Source organism: Ischnura elegans, chromosome 6 (assembly GCF_921293095.1).
Source record: "Ischnura elegans chromosome 6, ioIscEleg1.1, whole genome shotgun sequence".
Taxonomy (NCBI): domain Eukaryota; kingdom Metazoa; phylum Arthropoda; class Insecta; order Odonata; family Coenagrionidae; genus Ischnura; species Ischnura elegans.
Window position 1 is genome coordinate 80,038,606 of NC_060251.1, and position 22,974 is coordinate 80,061,579.

At 42.9% G+C, this 22,974-nt stretch overlaps 1 protein-coding gene across 1 annotated transcript in view; it reads right to left on the reverse strand.

Moving 5' to 3' along the window:
* The window catches only part of LOC124161054 (progestin and adipoQ receptor family member 3), a 147,256-nt gene extending 132,210 nt beyond the window's left edge, over positions 1-15,046 (reverse strand). Inside the window, exon 1 of the mRNA XM_046537217.1 lies at positions 14,814-15,046. The gene's annotated coding sequence lies outside the window, so the exon portion shown is untranslated. The remainder of the gene's footprint in view (positions 1-14,813) is intronic.
* Between the last annotated feature and the right edge of the window lie 7,928 nt (positions 15,047-22,974).

Below are 22,974 nucleotides of genomic sequence, written 5' to 3' on the forward strand. Positions count from 1 at the left end.
CGCAGCCTGTAAAAAGGGTGATACGCAAACGCGTTCTAGAGGCTGGAGAGAATCTCATGAGAAGGGCAGAGAGTAAAATACGTGGCATGACAGGGGGTGGGTATATTCAGAAAACGCGTAAGAGGAAGTCTCAGTCGAAGACTACCACTCGTGGCAGTAAGACATCTACTTCAAAGAAGAAAAAGAAGAATACATCGGCGGCACTCTCGAGAAAGATTTCCAAGCACGGCTTAAAGGATATATTTACCTAGAATGGCTTTCCTACACCATCAGTCCTGCGAATGTGTCAAGTCTGAACTCGATCTTTTTTCAGTGCCACCAACACAAACGAGTATCGAGGATGGTCAGTGGATACACTATAAACCCATTTCTACCCTGTCCGATGACGCTCCTCTAGAGTTCGTAATTCCCGGACATGGTGAAGAGTACTTAGATCTTTCGCATACGCTTATATCCATAACAGCGCGAGTAGAGCGACCGACACAGTTGGCTGTGGACGATTCTGTAATTGGACCGGTAAACCTATGGCTCCATTCTCTATTCTCCCAAGTGGATGTTTTTCTAAATCAAAAATTGGTGACGCCCCCTAGCCATACGTATCCGTATCGAGCATACATTGAAACAATTCTCAATTACGGGCCCGCTGCGAAGACTTCACATCTCACGGAAGCGCTCTGGTACGCTGACACACCCGGGTTAATGGACGATTGTCGTAAAAATACAGGAGCCGTTAAAAGACGTCGATACACCGATGAAGGACGTTCTGTAGAATTAATGGGCCATCTACATTGTGATCTATTCAACCAGGAAAAATTTCTTCTGAACGGAGTAGAGATGCGTCTGAAACTCGTTCGGTCAAAGTCGGAATTTAACATGATGGCTTCGAGAAAATACGACAACGTTAAAGTGAAAATATTGGACGCGGCACTTCTCATTCGTAAAGTGAAAATAAGCCCGTCTGTGTTAATAGGGCACAGTCGCGCTCTAGAAAAATCCACAGCGAAATATCCAATCACACGTGTGGATATTAAGACCGTCACGATTTCGAAGGATGTACAGAGTAAAACTATGGATAACATTTTCTTGGGACAACTTCCAAAGCGCGTGATTATAGGATTTGTCTCAAACGCAGCGTTCAACGGGGAAATGGTATCCAATCCATTTAATTTCCAGAATTTCGGCCTCACATTCTTGTCTCTGTATCTTGATGGGAAACAGATTCCAAACAGGCCGTTGCAACCTGATTTTTCGGGATCTGGCCTCTTCCTACCGGCTTATCACACGCTCTTCTCGGGCACAGGCATTCACTTTCAAGACGATGGCAACGGTATACCCAGGGACGATTATAAGGACGGTAACTTCCTCACCGCATTTGATCTGACACCTGATTTAGAGGCTAACGCCTCTCATTGGAGTCTACAGAGGCATGGAAGCCTTCGTCTGGAAGTAAGATTTAAAACCGCATTGGCCGAGACTATAAACTGTCTGTTGTACGCAGAATTTAATAATATTCTCGAAATTGATCGTCATCGCAATGTCGGGGTAGATTACAGTAGTTAGAAGAAATAAGCGGAGGAGGGGGAGGAAGTTACGCGCTGATAGAAACTATTAACTGTCTAGCTTACCCGTACCCCCTCTTTAATATCGCTCAGAAGATCTATAGCCATTGAAAGTGTATTATAGCGATGTGAAACACGGAGGGAGGTCGCTATGCGAATAGTTTAGGGTATGTTAGTCGGCGAGAGGGGGTGGGTTGGCAGTCGAAGGTGTATATAGCAGGGGTATGCCCACCTCCCTCTCACTCGCTATCGCATCCTCTCACGACGCGGCCCTCTAGTCGGTGCTGTATCTAAGGCCGATCATGACTGCGATAGTGGACATTCAGTGTTTAAAGGGGAAGGGGGGCCTGGTGGTGAAAGAATTATCCATTTTTAGAACTGAATGTCCGGAGGTGAAAACTTGGATATTCAAACCTCCATATAATGGGTTGGAAAGGTGTGACGCGGACCGGAAGCAGGATCAATGGCTTCGCGAAAATCATCATGGACTACTTTGGGAGGACGGGGATATTGATTACGACGATCTCAAATACGTTCTTCACTCGCAGTTATCCGCGTGCGAGCATGTATTTTCAAAGGGACGTGAAAAATGCGAATTCCTTCAGAGAATGTTAAAATACAGAATAGTGCTCGATATGCAAATTCTAGGATGTCCCTCTTTGAGGAAAATAAAATATAAAACCTCAAGAGACGTGTGCAGGATTAATCCTCATCGGAAAAGAGAGTACGAGTGTTCGGCGAGTAATTGCACCAATTTACGGGATTGGTTCTTGAAAAACGGCGAGGATAAATTAATATCCGCTAATTTTCACATTACCTCATACGTTGGGGCCTCGCAACGATTTGCGCTGAACATCGAGCGCCTCGCGAGAGCTGGATTTTTCTATTCAGGCGTGCGCGATGTGGCAGTTTGTTGCATATGCGGTCTCGCTCTGGGGTCTTGGGATTCAAGGGATAGTCCAGAGAAGGAACATCGGCGATGGAATCCTTATTGCCCGCTGGTTACGATCCCCGGTACTTATCGTCCTCCATCCATAAATAGAAATGAAATAAGGTGGCATTCAGCCTCAGAGAGCAGTAGCATTTTCAGCGATGGACAGTATTCAGCTAGACAGGGCCCTGAGCAGTCATAGAGCGACCGCTCCATTCTATGTGGGTGTGTTTGCTGCTGATGAATTGCCTTATAACTGCCGCCACCCCACTGCTCTAATTGTGAATACCGACCCGTCCTGGAAGCAAGGAACGCATTGGATAGCGATATTCATTGATGCTAACGGAAAGGGTGAATATTTCGACAGCTACGGAATACGCCCCTTCATCAAAGAGCATATAAACTTTCTCAACAGGGAGAGTTCATCGTGGCGATATAACAGGAAAGAAATCCAGGGGTGGACATCGGTGACTTGCGGAAATTATTCATCATTGTTTTTATTTTTCCGTTGCATGGGCTATACGATGCGTCAGTTTACTACTTGTTTTAATTCGCGAGCCAGCGGAGAGAACGACTTAGTTATCCGCCATATGTACAATATAATTTTTGGGAGGCACTGTAAGTCGAGTTTTGTAAATAAACGGTCAAAATGTACGCAAATAGGCAGGGCACGAGCTCCCCAAAGTTCTACCCTGTGTTAGGCTCGCGCAGCCGCCATCTTGTTTCCCCTCCTACTCCCCCACTCCACTCTCCCCCTCCATGGCCCGCCCCCCACCGCCGGGCGTGAGGGTATATAGAGGCGCCCTCCAGAGGCAATGCTCACTACCTACTCACACCTAGCATCAGTGTCTCGAGAGCAATGGCCGGAAACGGGGAGACCTTTCGCACGCCCAGGAAACCAACCAGGAGAGGCTCTTCTTCGAGAGGAGGTAGCCGCCCAACCCGCCCCTACTCTCCACGACCACCGAGCAGTGGGAAGTTTCGGCCTCCATCTTATAAGCCATCCTGCAGCCCTGATATCCATGCCATCGAAGAGGAGGCGAGGTCGTCGGAGATGGAGAATAGAGCAACCAACAACCCTAGCGTGCCGGCCGCCGAAGAGGAGGCGAAGTCACCGCAGAGTCAGCGGCCGCGGGACCTAGGAGTTGTTGAATGTGCATATCGCTTGAATTTCTGCGATACCAAGCGAGTTTCAATAGGGTTGGACCTGAAAAACGCGTGCTTCCCCTTCATCGCCATTGCTAAAGTCGGTGGTCAGAGTTTGAAAATAGATTACAGCGACTTTTGTGACTTGATGAAGTGTGAAAGTGTCGTAGCATCGTACTTTTATCGAGATACCGTCCCCCATGCCATCAGCTTCGGGAAAACTGTGTTGAAATTCAAGTCTACATTCGGAATCAAGTCTATTGTTCTCGAGGATGTGAATTCATCTCACGATAACAGCGGTGTGTATCTAGCCAAAACGTCTTGGTATGGACTGTTAAACCTTGCCGAGTGTGTTAGACTCCGCTGGGAGGAACGATGTGAGTGGTCTCCACATGCACAAAAAATATTGGACATGTATGCGGACTCTATTTTTAATGCAGTGGATCGTGAGGAGGGCGAAAATCGCGAGTGCATTAGTTGGGAACAAGTGACGGCTGCTAAAGTGAATCTTGATGAGATAACCGACGCGCCGCCATCCTTGAATATTCAAGCGATTGCTGAAGAGATACACTGTATTCTAAAGACTCACGAAGGAAAAAAATTTCTTGTGGAGAATATCGCAGTCACTCATTCAGATTCTCCGGAATATTGAAAATGTTTATTAATCACTCAGTTCGTTTTTATTTCATTTTGCTGTATCAAACGAATACTCACTCTGAATTGTGTACTGAAAGTGTTTAATAAAATTATATGTGAAATGAACTCTCTGCTTTCTGTGTCTTGTTTGTTTATCCTCCGTCATACCCAACCCCACATCCAACCTTCGACATTTTCCCATACTCCTCCAACGGGAAAATAACGGCCGCTTGCCTAATAGCACCTGCAAACGCGTGAGGGGCTTCCCGTCCCACAAAATTATGACGCCAAGGAGTCTGGACCCTGAGAGGTGACATGCCAACGTGTGGGTAAGGCCCGGGTGGTGCCTGAAAAACGCGGTAAGTTACAGGGAAGACAATAAATTCCTCCCAACCACCCCCCGGCTCCAAAACCACTTAAAACACCCTCTCGGTTCCATAGAACAACTGTGGAGGCGGGGACCTAGCGCATCCCACTCTGGCCACTTAGCACAGGTGAGGTATAGGCTATGGCGACAAACAGTCTCAACCCCTCCCCCTTCTCCTCACCCCCCTCGTTTTCAAACGACGTAAGGGCCTCCTTGCCTTCCCCCCACTCCTTCCCCCACCCCACAAGCGGTCAATGACCTTCCCCCACCTCCTCATGTTCCAAAAACCCAATGACGTAGCGGTCAATGAACTCCCCCACCCCCTGGTTCCAAAAACCCAATGACGTAGCGGTCAATGAACTCCCCCACCCCCTGGTTCCAAAGTCCCAGGGATACTACTAACGTTCGCTCTATAAAACAGAAATGTTCACGCATTATAAGTGGGTGGAATCGGAAGTAGTGTTGGAGACCCTGAAACGTCGTACCAGCAATTTTTATTCACCGGATCTACTAGAGCATTTTTAGATCAATTTCCATGGCTCATACGATTTTCTGCAGCCAACTAGTGCTACAAGATTCTGGAATTGGTTCAAACCTGTTTTTCTTGAGAATGACGCTATAGCCACCGAAACAAGTCGACATCAACATAAAGTTTGTGTTATTTGTGCACTGCTTGAAAAAAACGTGCGGGTGCAAAGTTAAATACACCAAAGGATGAAAAGAAGTTTGCCATGAAAAACAAAAAAAAAATTTTCCATGGCGACCTTCACCCTTCAGTGTATTTCTCTGCGCATTTTTGTTCTACCATAAAAATCTGCTCGTTCCACTAAGTCCGCCAAAATCATTTGACGTCATTGCTATCTTAGACACTACGTAAATGATTACATGAAAACCATTTTAATGGACTATTCATTTCACTCTCCAGCTATTCTTTGAGTTCATTGAACCATCATTACTGCCGACGTGATCCAAGTTGTTCTTCCAAAACAATGAAAGTATATGATGACTCACTTTGTACAGCAAGTCCTAAATTTGGCGCATTTATTTGGCAGTTACCTACTTTGAGAAAGCTAACTGGAATTCATGAAGCTCTGGAATTTAAAGGAACGAGGAGCTGAAATATATTTGACTGAAACTATCCCATCACATAAATTTGTTTTCTAAAATGAGCGGAAAGGTGAGATGTTTTGAGAAAATATTTAGAAATGGTTTTGGTGCTCTCATGTTATAATCAGCAATTGTAAGTAATGACCTATTTTATCTTTTCCAGTTCTTCATGGTACAATTTCTCATACTCACGCACACTTAAACAGATTGAAATTAATTTATGAACAACTATACAGCATGAATAAATCTATTCTTTTAACTTTACTTCATTTACTACCGGGATAGAAGTGAAATTCAATTCATTTAACTACGATACGGAAACATCCATGAATTTTGTAAACACAATTAACAATGGATCTACTAAAAGATAGCAGTATTTCAAAATTAATGAGTCTTTGGATTTAGCCTCTGCCAATCTAGCATGTACATACCTAATTAATGAGGAATATCTTTTGATTAATGGCTGTAGGCAAGTGTTACATTATAACCTGTGCATGATTTAAGCCAAAATAAAGTTTCATGAGAAATATTTTCCCGTGAAAAAAAAATTTTCCTATCGCACTGGGTCTCATTAAACTTAATGCACTAAGGTGAAAAATACCTAGTTTTCTGTTGATAGAATCTTTCAGAGGGTTACTTACTTAAGTTTTCGTTCTGTTACTATGCCTTGGTAGAAATCTTCTTAGGTTTGGTTGCAGCGCCGTTTTTCACCTCGTCCGCATTCAGCGGGAATCACGTGACTAAAACGCCAGCCTCCATTGGCTGCAGATCAGAGTAATCGTCCCGGTCAACCCCATCATCCTCCGCGAAAAGTAACGGAAACGCAATTTTTTCGTATACCGCTGCCAAGGGGTGCAAAAACAATCGCGCGCATTAAGAAATGCATCTCTTCCAACTTTCTTCACCGCAGAGATCTTCTCAACTGGGACGAGGCATTCCCCCGGGATCACGGTCCACGAAGAATCATCACCAGATGAACAGATATAAGAGGACACATCCCCTTTTGATCGGTCGTATTCTACCTTTTGTCGCGACTAATCATGCGTATGAAACTTACCTTCTTTGAAAATTTCAGGGCATAAAGAGGAGAAATATTTATCCGAGGCAATGTAATGTTAACCATGGGAGATACTTATGGCAATGAAGAGACTTTTTGACTTTCACAGCTTGTTCAACACAGGACGACTGGTTTCGGCTGTAACCCATATTTAGATACATTGAAAATTTAATGTACCTATGTTATTCAGGTTTTTCGTCATGCATTACCATTTTTCGAAAGTCAGGCACATTTAAAATTCTATTCAGCCAAAACTGGTCGTTCTGTATAAATTTAACTGTGTAATTCACAAAGTCTCCTCATTGCTATTATGTAGCCCTACAACCACGTCATAACTTCCTGTTTTGATTTAATGAGAATGACTAATCAACACCGCTGAACCAACTGTGCGAAAAATCCACAGAGAGAAAAATCATTCGTCTTGACTGGGGTTCGAACCCGGATCCCCAAATTTCCGGTCAAGTGCTATAGCCAGTTAAGCTACCGATGGACGTTAAGCTACGTATGGACTGCTGAGCATATGATGCCACAAGAAGTACAAATATTGCGCACAGCGCCACAGCCGGAGAGCCGGAACTTAGACCACATAGTGGCGGTCGCTCTTGACTAATTTAAGTATTTATACTTTAATTTGCGCTGTACCAGCCGATGGAAATTCAAGTTAACATTTTTCCTATTTCTGAACTATGAGAATTTTACATATGAGAGTACCAACACATCGGTAGAATTAAGGGGACCCTTCGTCCTCTTGCTTTTATTATTTTTCTTAAGAGGAGACATCACTGCTTTTACACCGTTATTTTTCCGTGACTTACTATTCGATTGAAGGGAACTCTATCATCTTTAAGTTTCAGAGCACATAGTTAACTGTTTTAAAAATTTGACCAGTCTTGGATGAGGCCTGTCAAGAGTTACACCTGTTACCAATCACGTACCACAGCGTGACTGAGTATCCTCCACGCTAGCGTTTCTGGTCATGACTCATCAACACCCAATCCCACCCACGCTAACGAAAATTCGAATGATCTCCGGAAGTTAAATACTTCAATTTCTCAACCTAAAAAGCAGCCATAAAACGATATTGAAATTCATTTTTCGATGATAATTTTTCTCATGAATTAAACAGTTGTCGGTGAAACATGATGAACTTACGGATCACCTTTATGGAGCACCACTTGTTAAAATCCCCTTTTTTTGTTTACGAATGTTCCCTTCCCCAAAATAACTAAAATTTAAAGATAATATCGTTAAGCTGAATTCGTAAAATGCTCTTATGTGAAAACTCGGCAATACCAACTAAGTGGGTAACTTAGCGAGATAACTCATTTATTTATTCCCATACCACAGAAAACAGCTCTACGTGGTCTTTTACCATACACGGGGTTTAAAAAATTTTCAATTTTTTAACGTAAACGAACAACCATGCCCTGAATAGGGGCAACCTTCCAGGCGGGACTCGAACCCGCGACCTCTTACTTGGCAGACGAGGACTTTCCCCGCCGCCATCGAGGCCGTCAACAGGGTGTTAAGGATAGATGAAACCAACATAATGCCTAGGATGTACTTATTTACAACCATTCCTCGAAAGAAAAAACTTAACCTGAATGCCGTCGTCGGATAAAAAACAAAGGGAAAGCGATAATGTGAACGCCCAACGCATCTTTTTCATCCGGCTCCAATCCTTCATCTCGACCAAAACTCCGCGAGTTTAACACTGCCGGCGCCGAGAAACGGGATTTCAGAAAGTGAATCAAAGGGGTGATATTCGCGACGGTGTCGAAGACATGTCATCAGTGAGCGATATTAAAAGTAACGGTGGACTAATTTAGACGCAAAATGACCTCTTATGGACCCTCGATGATAACTTTCATTCACAAGGGGCCGGTTTAATAATATCTGATTAATGCTAACCATAACATGATACTGCCTTCAACTTTACCTAGAGGTGGTTGTACGTTCCAGTTAGTTTCTGTAGAGGATCAGACTTCATCCGAACCAGAACCACCGCCAGGTAAAGTGGAAGGCTATATGATTTTATGGTTAGAGCTAACCATAAATTATTAAATCGGCTGGTTTAACATGAAGGTTTTTTTAGATAGGTGAGGATAGAGTTCATACAGACTTAATCACAGGCTTGTGAATTACAAATTTCAAGGTATGGGCCAAGCGCTCAAGTCACCAAACCACTATCTTCCCCAATTAATAATAAATCCGCAAGTAATAATTATTTTTTAAGGTATTCTACCGGTGAAGGTAAATTCACATGGAATAATTAGCAAATCGCCTAGGATCATACACACTCCCGCATTGAACTTCCCACTTTCATTCAGAATAATGCCCAATTCTTTTCATTCTTCCCGCTCTACATTCATTGCTGCTTATTTCTTTCCATCTTCTTAATCTGCTTCCTTGTTTATTTGATGCTACAGATACGTTTTTTTTTTCAAGGAATCGTGTGATATAGACCACGAGAATCTTACCGCATTCTTCAATTTGAGCGACACTAGCCCGTGAGGGTCTCCCGTTATATGCATTTCCGCGACTTTAATGATTCTGCTCCATGTTTTCAAGGAAGAGATTTTTGGGTAGAGTTTCCCATTTCAATTCCAAGAGTATTATTTCACGTGAACCATCTATCTTGTGCTCCTTCTCTACTTCGATGTATCTTTCTCGGTCGGCCAAACCGGGAGTAATTACGAATTACTTCCGCTAGTGCAGCTCTAGGGGTCAATGGAAGGCGCATGACTTTCCACCGCGACAAGGCTGCAGCCCAAGGAAATAGATAATTATGATATATATTTATGCATATAAATCCGTACAAATCGAAGGTCAGGGGGCAGGTAGAGAAAATAGGTTATGGAAATAGTCTCTACGATAGAAAGGATGCTTCCGCAAATGAATAATAATTATTTACGTTAAATTTATTTCAGGACCTTCGCGCAATTTCTGAAGCCCTGCATAAATTAGTGACTCCGTAGACACAAATGCAAATATATTATCATCAACGGTAATAATTTGCAGAAAAAAAAACATTTCACTTGACTGGGATAAAAACGCGAATCTCCCAATCAAGATATAATCGGTGAGACATGACAATCCTACGTTTAGCTGGTTGCTTACCTGTAGGACTCAAATTTACGTAAAAGCAAGAAAAAGATAGGTTATTTGGCAATGCCACGCTAATCTCAGAGTAAGTGCAAGGTCTAGTCTGATCGAGAAAAAATTACAAATGAAAATATCTAGTAGAAAAAAAATATCTTACTGGAAAATGGTCGATAGAAAATAGGGGTAGGTAATATCGGCTGACAATATTTTTAGTATCATGCAAATTTTTATGGTCCAGTTGATGTTTTAATATCATGCAACAAAGCATAAGAATATACCCGTAATGGCATCCACATCAAAATACTTGTCAGGGGAAAAATGCATTTTTATCTGATTGCATTGAATCAAGAAAATAAGAGAAGAGTTGGACTTGGAGGTGGTTGTAGGTAGAAAATACACTTAGTGGTCGGCGCGATATGTGATTTTTGGTATCGGGCCTTATAGATATAAAGATTTTTATCGGAAAACTATACCTTTCTAACGGTCAACACTTCAGATTAGATACTCGATATAATAAAATATCGTATTATTTTCCAAAATTTCAACACAGCACCCAGGTTTACTGCCTCCCCTACCTCACTATGGATATGTGAAATTCACCTACCAATGGCTTAGCTCAGGGTGAGCTCTGCCCTCATCAAAACAAACCAACCTTCGAGCTGAAGCACTAAATGTACGAGTTCTATTTTATTTGAAGGTTAATGAGTTGATGTTATTCCATCGTCGAACGATGAGGCCTTGGTACATGAGCTGAGCAAAAAACACGAGCAACTTCCAATCGACGTGACCTCTGTTAGATGTCCTATTGCTCTAATGGGTATCGGAAACATTGCCGCCAGGTGGCAGGGATGTTCGTCAGAGGCGAAAGGTGAGTCTGACGCCAAGTGGCAGTGCACCTCCGATGAACTGCAATTACTCTGCATTTTGAGTTAGATTGGAAAGTACCCATAACTTGAGGGAGTCGGCTATTGGAAAATTCTTGGGAGACGTTTCACCTCTACGGGTACAGTTAGAAGAACAAAAGAAAGATGGATTTCGATCGACAGCGTCATTATCCATCGCATGTTAACCTGACCTGCTTACTTTCACAAACTGACGATAGGCGAGAGCGAAGACTAAGCTTTGAAAACATTGCAGCGGCCACATCACCAAGATAAATTTTCTTCCATCATTGTTTACGAGTTCCTCATCAAAGGACTCAGTAATGTTATCAGGGTAAGCACCACGGTGGCAGGGTACTAATACAAAGTAAATATCCGCGAATCCACGGGATTAAATAGTATGTTTTCCTGCTTTATGGTACATCATTATCAAAAAATTACTTATGTTGTACTTGTTAAATATCAGTAAACGATAGATAGTTCTCAAAAACTTGGACATTTTCTACATCGGTAAGCAATCCTATGGTCGATTATTTTGGGTAAATAAAAAGTTCGTGTAAGATTATGAAGTTGATACTTATTCCATCATGCTTAATTTCCACTACGCGACGACTAGTACAATTGAATTAATCCAGAGATTATTTGATAAATCTCACCACTAAAATCTCCAGCTAGCTAACATTTTCAAATTAACGGACTCCTTCCCTTTCTTTTTAAATAGTTTTTTATTGAAATTGGTTGATTCTCGAATTATATCATCCCCAATGAAAATCCTCGTGCAAGAAACCCGCATTGTTTTACCTCTCGACTCTATATTTTAAGGGGTTTTTATATAATGAGATGGAGTTATCTCCAAGACCATAAATAGACAGATTTGCATGACTTTTGATGATATACCAGGGTAAATACTTTCTATGTACAGAAATTCTCCTCGTAGCAAATCGCAACAAATACCACCAATCCCTTGAATTTCGAAACATTACATGTTCATTCAGGAAAGTTTTGCGGAAAATTATTTCTACTCTACATATTGAAAGCTACAAATGCTACTACGAATTTTCCCCATGGATAAATATGCTATAGCATGCAATATACATTCAGAGAGAAATATCGATATAACATCTCTAACAGCCCCAAAAATAGACACAAAAACTATCCATTCCAAAACCTCGCTGGATGGACTTCTATCAATTGGGAATCATATGTTCAATTGTTAATTACCGAACAGCGCATCACATGCCCATTCAGGAAGATATCCTTAATTATTTATTTTCCTCTCACTCACGATAACATGAAACCGGTCGGTGAAAATGTGAACAAGTTTGGTTGTTTGTTATGAAGTGCGTTTGCGTTTGGTGATCTGAAAACAAGCCACTTAAGTTTGGAGATAAGGTCCATATTTAGGCCGAAACAAAGCTGTGGCATGCATTAGAAATGCTCTGAATTTCAGCTTTTTTGTGATTTTTGAGGTCTACTTGTTTCCCACAACTATGCTCTCCGAATTGTTTAAGGCTAAGTTTAAATATGAAATATTCTTTGTAACGAGGACTCTCAAAAGATAAATCCATGAAATTAATTAAACTTCACTTCCTTTAGGAGGAATTGAGGGCATTTAGATCTCAGCCATAAAAATAGAGTAAACAGTATAGATGGGAGAATATTATATATAATATTGTACAGACTTATTAATTTCTCTTGATCTATAAAAATGCAAAAAACAAGAGTAGCTAAGTTGTAAAAAATCATTTTGTGAATTTTATATATTCTTATTAATTTTCAGGCCTCATATTCTCAAAACTCAAATGACTAAAAAAAAGTCTGGGACCACAAGGGAGATATCAGAGATAGAAACGGCTGTAACTGACGCGCAATCCATCGGCTCCATTGGTGAACTATCAATAAAAATTTACTAGCATGCATGATTTAATTTTGCGATAGAGAGCGAGATTACTATTGGCTGAGAAAACTATTAAATTACAGGTACATGTCTAAATATGCCAACGCAATGAAACTTTGGTATGCAATAAGATACTTTGATTGAAAATATGATTTCCAAAATGGCTCCTAGTATGCTTGGCATGATTTTGAGATAGGCAGTTTCTATGTATATCATATGTCCAATTAGAGCACTTGTTTCGTTCTTTTTTTCTGCGGATGGATATTACATATGTCAATATGTACGGTCTGAGAAACAGTTGATGTGATGAATTTTGTAGCTCTAAAAATGGGCAGAGAAAGTGTTTTAGGTCATTTTATGCTGAATGGAATGTGCTATTTCGGAAATAACAGCATCAATTGAAGACTTTGGGCGAACATTTTCGTTGACTTCTCACAATAGAAGAAATAAATAGAAGGCAATGATAATTATCAAATTTATTACCAGGCTTTATAGACAAATTCCTCTCCTGTCTCAGGGTGGACGAATGCTGACGAAAAATGCAACACTCATTTTACGATTCTCACACTCCGAATTATTGTAAATAAACATCACAGTGGTATTGGATGCTGGTAGACACTTAGATATTTAAATGCTGGTGGACGACAGGAGTGAATATATAAGTGCACTATAGGTGGCTGCGCGGTAACCAAAAGCCTAAGCCAAAATTGAGACCCAAAATTTAATATTACAATCGTAAATGGAAGAAGTTGGCCAATAAAATACTTATTAACAGATCATGATATTTCTCCTTCTTCGTCGTGAGCATTGAACTCAATGGGTATAAACATTTCCAATGATGAAAAACAACGGAAAATGAACGCTTTGGTCTTAGTTAGCCAGTCAGATCTATCGTGTGACCTCGGATTTTGCCATTCCAATCGTCAGAGGCTGTCCTAGACAATGATTGGAATTATTCGCTCTGGTTGTCACAACGAGACGTTGTCGACCCAATCGGAATTTGATATGTTTGAAATCCTTCAATCCGGCGAAGAGATGGATCCCCACAGAGAGTCGTCAGAGTGAAAATTTTCAAGAACATCTAATTCCGATCGCGTTGCCAACTACTCGGAATCGACGGCTCGTATTGAAAACCGATCGGAATGATTCCGATGACTGTCAAGCACAATCCTCTTGGCCCCATGTGCGGAAGCCATGGTATATTTCATGTGGTATATTTCAAGCCTGCCGCGTGAAAGGCGATGAAGTTAACATAAATTTCCATGGGAAAACATTTACATAGAGGATTGTGTTCGACATTGATCGGAATTATTCCGAACGGTTGGTTCCGATTGGTTCACATCGCGTTCGGATTATGTTGTGCTTTGAAATTCTCCCTCCGACGACGATATGAGCCCTGCTAATGTGTCGTCAGTATGAAAAATTTCAAGCACAAAAAATTCCGATCATTTTGCAACCAATCGGAATCAACCGTTCGATAATATTACCGATCGGAATACCTACAATCAAGGAGGAACACAGCCCCTAGACCAGGAATTGAATAACGGACCTCTAGCATTCTTGGTCATACATACTGCCAAGCGCGGTGTCATCGCTAGAACGATGTTCTCCTTAGGTAGTGGTTTTTTGGAAGCCCATACTCCTTTTCGTTGTCATCTTGGATGGAACGCACGGGCCTAGAATGAGCTTCGGTAAAATTATGATGGGAATTTAGGAACGAGGGGTGTGCTTCACAATGTTCGGAATTATTCCGACAGGTTTTCATTCCGAACGGTTTATTCCGATTGGTTGCGAGGTGATCGGAAGTTGTTATGCTAAAAAATGTTCGCTCCGACGATTCACTGAGAGTGCTCATATCGTCATCGGAATAAAAATTTTTGAACGCAACGCATTCCGATTGCGTTACAAATCAATCGGAATCCACCGTTCGGAATGATAACCGATCGGAATAATTCCGAATGGATAGTGTGGTGGTCAGCGCAGTGGCCCGGAAAGCGAAAGGTCCGTGGTTCCATTCCTGGTACAGGGGCATATATTCCCTGAGCAATTCATGTGAATCTCTAGTGCATATTTACCCTATGGCGGGGTACCGCGAAGGGCGATCCTCCAGTTAGACTACTCACTTACCGGAAATATCTTAACTGCTAAATCCTGCGGCGGAGGACTGCGGCTGTTGATCTGCCAGCGACGGAAATGCGGAGAGATCTTTCGGAACGGTAGAATCCGCGGGGAACTCCGGTTTGCAGAGCAGCGGTGTCGGGGAGGATGCGATTTCGGGGGAGCTAATAGTTTTTCGGGCGCTCTCCGCAGGACACTTCCCGACCACTGAAGAGGCGTCAGGCGCGAGACGGAGACGGACCGAGACTGGCTGTTGAACGCACCTCGCGATCGCGGCTGGGAGAGTCCTACCCCTCGCTTCCCCGCCCCCTCCCCACGTGCCTCCCCGCTATGTCTTTGGGAGCTAGGACGAGGACGTACGGACGGAACGAAGAATGGGGCAGGGGGGCGGGTGGGGACGGGAAAATGGGGACGGAGGGACCCTCAGATGCTCTGCTCCAAGGAGCACCGCACAGTGGACCCGAACCGGAAAAAAAGGCGAACGAAAGTCATATTTTTTCGACTTTCTTGAAACTCGCGTTACTTACGGTCAAGGGGACAGCATTAAAGAGCCCCAATTACATTGCATAGAAGGTTGATTCCTGTTGCCACTTCGGCCGAATTTTAATCTGTTTTCAAAAATGTCCATGATGCGGTGATGCATTGTCGCAGCGAGGTGGGGAGGGGGTTTGGGGGATAACCCCCCTCCCCCTATAGCTCAGAGAAATTTTTAAGTTTAATCTATTTTACTTAATTGGATCAATATTACTTACACTCAATTGTAAGCATTAATAAAATATCCCTCAGAAGGCCGTAAAACTCACCATTTTGAACCATTTATCCTAAAAAAATTCTGGGGAAGGGCCACCGCACCTCTCGCTTACCCTGGCGGGTATTCCACACGCCCAGGTCCCCCAGTATTAGTGGCGCCTAAAACCCCCCTTGTCTTAATTCCTGGCTGCGCCCCTGTGTGGATGCGATATGGCCACATTCACTTTTATATCTGGAGAATAGATATAATAGTGATAGAAAATAATCACCAGAAGTGTAAAGCACTTAGTGAAATCTTGGATGGATTTTTTTATGGAAATACGTGAGGAAGTGGAATGAATGTTCAAGAGTGAACAATAGATTTCTTAAACGTAATGGAAAGCGGCTCAATTGATTTTCCGAAAAACTTTCTTGAGTGCTTGCAGAGTACATCACTCTTATCCAGTAAGTTTATTGAGTTTATATTCTTGACATTAAGATACTCTTATTATGCATTCGCTGGGAACTGCAGCAAGTACACTGAAAGGCTTCTTTCTTTGAGTGCATTCAGTGGCGCCGACTCCATGGGGCCTGAGGGGGCCCGAGCCCCCTCCAAAATTCGTTATGGGTGCGAGGAAAAAATGTGTCAGGCTTATCGATTTTCCCCGGAGTGTCCAGATATCGAGATTCGAGTTATCAGGGTTCTAATGTTGATCATATGACTCTTCTACAATGCTTAAAAACTTAAAACTCACTACCTATAAATTTCCCGGGGCAAGATCCCCGTTTCGGGCCCCCCCAATATTTTTTTAAGTCGGAATCCCTGAGTGCATTCCATATATTACTACGGAGAATGTGCTTACTGCATGCGCTAACGAACTCTTTAATTAACAAACAAACTTTCTTTCTGGATAAGAGCCGTCCACAATCCAACAATAATTGTTTTTGAAGGGCCTAGGATGGTCATTTAGAGAGGTCGTCAAGAATAATTGTGATGACTTTTCGATATAAGGTACCTGTTTCATCCTTTACCCAGCGATGAGGTACAAGGAGACTACAAGGAGGAGCTCACGAACAAGATTTCATGAAACAGGCTCTCCTTCACACGTATGGTTGTAAAACGACCCTCGTCGGCAGGCTTTAAAATAGGTATGAGAGGCTGGGAAGACAGATTGATTATGGACGGCTATTACCCAGAAAGAGAGTTTTCGTTAATCATGCGTAGCAAGGTTTTCCGGTTGACCTCCGCGTCGTTTCATCTTCATGACGACAGTTTCGCCAGCGTTGCAGCTGGTATCTTCAGGTTCGAAGGACTTGAAGATGCCAGCTGCAACGCCGGCGAAACTGTGGTCATGAAGATGAAACGACGCGGAGGTCAACCCGAAAACCTTGCTACGCATGCTGCACCACCCCGCGAAAGTCTCCATCAACGAGTTTTCGTTAAATTTGTTCAACTCTGACCTCAAATATAATGTTAACGTGAAAGCACAGGAAAGAAATAATCTGACAGGTTAAGCAAAATTTATTTGACAATATGCATGCAAAGTTTCAACTTCCTAGCTCAAAAAAATCGTTTTTGAGGTTTTGGCCAGATTTTTTCGATTCTAGCCCACTATGCGACGTTTCGAAAAACTACTTGCTCTTCATCCTTAGGGGATCTTCTGAATAATTCAGAATGAAAATGAAGAGCAAGTCATTCTTCGAAACGTCGGGGTACATGGAGCCAATTCAGCGGTGGAAAGCCCGAGAACTCTTTCCTCACGTTAATTGTACGTGATAAAATCCTCTAAACCGAGAAACGTAAGGGAGTCGGGTTGGTGTCGTGGCTAGAGTATTGCCCCCCCACCCAGTGGGCTCAGGTTCAAACCCCGGCGACGGCTGAGATTTTTCAGTCTTCCCGAACCCCGCTTAGGTTCTTTGTGGTGGGCACCGAAGTACAGCTCTCCTTCCGTCGGATGGGACGTTAAGCCGTGGTCCGCTTGGCGCCTTTCTTGATCAAAGTTAACTTAAAATCTCATTTTTCTGAGCATTTATTGTGGAAGATCACCAAAGTGATTTCATCTTAAAACTCTATTACAGTCAACACAAATAGCATAAACTTGGAGAGATACAGGCAGGGATGCCGACTTACAAAAAATATTGGGGGGACCCAAACCGGGGATCTTGCCCAAGGAAATTTTATAAGTATTGGGTTTTAAGTTTTTTAAGCATTTTAGAAGAGTCATATGATCAACATTAGAACCCTGATAACTCGAATCTCGATATCTGGACACTCCGGGGAAAATCGACAAGCCTGGCACATTTTTTCCTCACACCCATAGCAAATTTTTGAGGCCCCATGGAGTCGGCGCCACTGGATACAGGTTGGTGTGGTGGCTAGAGTATTGGCCTCCCACCTAGTGGGCTCGGGTTCAAATCTCAGCGGGGTCAAAGAATTTTCAGACTGCCCGATCTCTGCTTGAATATCCTGTGACGTTAAGCAGGGGTCCCCATCAGGGGCGCAGCTAGGAATTAAGGCTGGGGGGCAAAGGCGGATCCAGGGGGGGGCAAGGGGGCACGTGCCCCCCCCCCCAGACCCTTAAAAATATGCTAGATTTTTAATACGGTCCCATTATCATTTCGTTCGTTTTGTATAACGAGGTATCCTTGTGCCCCCCCCTGAACAAAATCATGGATACGGCCTTGCATGTGCCCCTCCCAGAAAGAAATCCTGGATCCGCCCCTGCTGGGGGGGTTTAGGTGCAACTATCACCGGGGTGTGTGGGGGTATGGAATATCCACCAGGATAAACGGTATATGCGAGATTAATATATTGCTGAATTTTAAGATAAATGGTTCAAAATGGTGAGTTTCACGGGCTTTAGGCTTTCCGTGCCACTGAGAAAACCACTTCACTATCCCGGGTCGTTAAATTCAATGTCAATTTTACAGAGGTTCAAGGTACTTACTTACAGGGGCGCAGCCAGGAATTAAGGCTAGGGGGGGTTTTAGACGCAACTAGACCTGGAGTGTGTGGTATACCCGCCAGGGGAAGCTGGAGGTGCGGGGCCCTCCCCCAGAATTTTTTTTAGATAAATGGTTCAAAATGGTGAGTTTTACGGCCTTCTGAGGGATGTTTTTATGATCCTTACATTATTCTATAAGTAATATTAATCAAATGAAGTGAAATGGATTAATCTTAATAGTTTCTCTAGGCTCTAGAGGGGGGTTTTATCTCTAAAAGCCCCCCTCGCTGCGCCACTGCTTACTTACACCAGGGTTGCCCATCCCCCTGAAGTGCTGATAGCGCATTCAACCAAAAGGCAGCACATCCCTCCTTTCCAACATGAAATTTAAAATTAAAATGAAAAATGAACGCTATGGTCGCAGTCAGCCAATAAGACCCATTGTGTGACCTTGGGCTTTGCCACTCCAATCGTCAGGGCTCGTGCTCGACACTGCTCGGAATCATTCCCACAGGTTTTCATTACGAGAGGTCCATTGGTGTCATGGTGCCGGAACGCCGTTCCAGCACATGTTAACTAAAGACATAATAGCCAAATAACACTTTTATAAATTTTGTTGCCTCAAAATTTCTATTTAATAGGTACATTCGCAACCAAAACAAAAACTTTGTGATAAAATGTAAATAATAACTTGTAATAAAAAAAACACAGTAATATTTCACCTCTAAAAAGTTAAGTACAGTGCGTTACGTCATTGCTAATTTTCTATGACGTAACTGGAGAGGTTGACAATGCAATCGGAATTTGATGTGATCGGTGAACTTCCTCACTGCGGGGAAGAGATGATTTCCCTAAGTGAGTCGTAGGAGATAAAATTTTCAAGCACACCTAATTCCGATCGCGCTGCCAACAATTCGGAATCGACTGGTCGGGATGAAAATTCTGATTCCGACCACTGTCAAGCACAGCCCCATGGTCCAGAGAGTACTCCATACCAGGGGGGATGTGCTTGACTCTTTTTGGAATATTTCCGATCGGTTATCATTCCGAACGGTGGATTCCGATTGATTTGTATCGCAATCGGAATGCATTGTGTTCAAAATCCTTTATTCCGATGATGATATGAGCACTTTCAGTGAATCGTAGGAGTGAAAATTTTTTTGCATAACAACTTCCGATCTCCTCGCAACCAATCGGAATAAACCGTTCGTAATGAAAACCTGTCGGAATAATTCCGAACATTGTGAAGCACACCCCTCCAGGGACGCGGCTAGGAATTAAGGCTGGGGGGGGGGGGGTTAGGTGCAACTAATACCGGGGTAAGTAATACCCACCAGGATAAGCGGTAGGTGCGAGATTAATAAATTGCGGAATTTTACGATAAATGGTTCAAAATGGTGAGTTTAACGGCTTTCTGGGAGATAATTTATTAATCCTTACACTATTCTATTGGTAATATCAATCCAATAAAATAAAATGGATTAAACTTAAAAATTTATCTGAGCTCTGGGGGGGGGTTCTATCCCCCAAACCCTCCCCCCCCCCTCGGTGCGCCACCGCTCCATACTCCCTGGACACAGATCATGAACACCCCCCCTAAATTTTATGCTGAATCTGCCCCTGGATCCATCCCTATTAAATTATATGGAGTCTGCACCAGTGGCGCAGCGAGGGTGGGGTTTTGGGGGATAAACCCCCCCCCCCCCCAGAGCTCAGAGAAATTTTTTAGTTTAATCCATTTCACTTAATTAGATTAATATTACTTATAGAATAATGTAAGGATCATAAAAATATCCCTCAGAAGGCCGTAAAACTCACCATTTTGAACCATTTATCTAAAACATTTTCTGGGGGAGGGCCCCGCACCTCCAGCTTCCCCTGGCCCCCTTAGCCCCTATTCCTTAACCCCTAACTCCCCAGTATTAGTTGTGCCTAAACCCCCCCCCCCTTAGCTATAATTCCTAGCTTCGCCCCCGGTCTGCACTATACCTACTTATAGAGAGGGTTTGGGCCAGTGCCTACAAGTCCCAGAGCAATTGATTTCCCTCCCCTTCTGAGCGGTCACGCCTTCCATCGTCCCTTTCTTTCTTCGCCTGCGTCCAATCCGTAAAGGTTCGCATCCACTTCCGGTCATCCGGTGCGCGATATATCCCGCTCAAAGAGGGACATCCCAGTGTTGAAAGGCACTCTCGGAGGACGACCGGGAGGCGGAGTGCAAGGTCGGTGCATTCGCTGCAAGGACAAACAAGATGCGATGCGGCGAGAGGCCGCGCAATTGAGACGAGGCAAGTTCGTGCTCGCGTGGCATCGAAGGAAAACCACAAAATGATTAGATTCTACGCTTCTCACTATGCGCATATGTGAGGAGGGAGCAGCGGCAGATTAAGTCGCCGCCCTCGAAATTTCTGGAAAAATTGAAAAGATCTATGAAATAGCTGTGGTGGAAATGCGATTTATCTATCTACTAGCAAACCACCCGGCGTTGCTCGGGAAGGATAGCGGGCACCTAGAGAAGTGGGGAACTTGGAATTCATGTTCACATGGCAGTATTTTAAGGTAAGGCAACAAAGCAGGTATGATGATGGTCCCACTCAGTGGCGCAGAGCTCAGAGAAATTTTTAAGTTTCATCCATTTTACTTAATGGATTAGTATTACTTATACAATAGTGTTGGGATTAATCAAATATCCCTCAGAAAGCCGTAAAAAAAACGCCATTTTGAACCATTAATCTTAAAATTTTTATGGCGGAAGGCCCCCGCAACTCCCACTTACCCTGGCGGGTATGCAATACCCCCACACCCCAAAGTATTAGTTGCGCCTAAAACCCCCCCTAGCCTTAATTCTTAGCTGCGCCCCTGGTCCCACCCCCCTAATGTCTGTTAACTCAAAATTGAAGTAAAACGGTGAGCGGACGGTGAACGGCGCAAACAATGTAAAAAATCATTTCTGTATGCCGTACGCGGGATTACCCTAAATCCCCCTCCACAACGTCGATCGTTAAGTAAGTCCGTACAAAATTAGACCAAAAACGTCATGTGAACGCGTGCCCCAGCGAAAATGTTTGCATCAACAGGATTAATAGGTAAGTACAGAAACTTTTGAGTTATGATTTCCCTTAGAACGTGTCAAAAGGTGTTCCTACCAGGCAGGATGTCTAACCGCAGAGATTATATGATGTGACGTAACAAACAGTAATGAGAAAACGATGCAAAGAACGCGTCTAACGCAACTGAGAGCAGCACCATGGGGTTTGGGAGCATGAGATGCACTTTAGTACTAACTTTGGTTACCATCCGTGCCGCCCCATAGAAAGGCATAGCAGACAGACAAACATACATCCTCTTTTATACATATGAAAGTGGATGTCTGTTTGTCTGTCCATCATGCGTTTCCACAAGGCTACACGGATTGCTACTAAAGTTAGTACGTAGGTGCATCTCATACTCCAAACGCTCATAGTGCTACCATGATTGTGTCCGACGCGTCCTTTGCGTCGTTTTCTCATTACCGTTTGTTACGTGATGTCTGCACAGCTTCTGTGGTTGGGCATCCTGCTGGATAAGCACACCTCTTGACACCCGCAAAGGGAAAACACAACTCAAATGATTCTACAATTAACAATTAATCCTCATGGTGCACTTTTTGATGCGGTATGTGTTCACACGGCATTATTGGTGTATGCACATGCAGACACACATAACGACCAATGTAGTTGAGCATTGTATAAGCTGTTTTTTCCATTGTTTACTGGTACATATGTATGCCATCATCGTCCTGCTTTTTTCCTTTACCTAAAAATCCTGGCATTTGATCATGAATTCCAAGTTTCTCTCTACTCTGGGCACTCTCCTTCCTGAGCAATGCTGGGTGGCATAGTAGTCCTTGATAAAATGTAAACAGCAAAAGGTAATTTCCTTTCTTATATATATATAATAACTCTTCCACTGACCATGGTGTCAACACTCTATATCATTTTCAAGGTTGTATTTAATGTTATTTTTTCACTTTGAAAATGACATAGATTGTCGAAATCATGGCCGTTAGTAGAGTTATATATTTAAGTGTGGCAAATAATTATTTGTTCGTATTTTATCAAGAAAGATGGTAATTTCTACCGTCGGGTCTAAAAAATTAATTTTATGTCATCAGCTTAACATGAAGGCTTAAAAGCAATTAATGAATCTCTCAAAGTCACTTTTCTACGCATATCAGGCCTCAGACGCAAAATCGTTGCGAGGTATTCATACATCCAAGGCACTGCGGTAAGTACCGTAAGATACTACTTTTGCCCACTTAACTACTTGATCGAACAGAAAATATGTTGAAATCAATAAATTTGATGCTATGCGATACTTAATATATTCCATATTGCTATTTGGGTTATGACTTTATATTACACAAATTTCAGATGCAGCAGTGATACACTAAGTCCCTTGTAATTGCTTTTTTAAGTTGGGCCAATGATGCCTCAACCTGGGGTTACTTTGTCCCATGC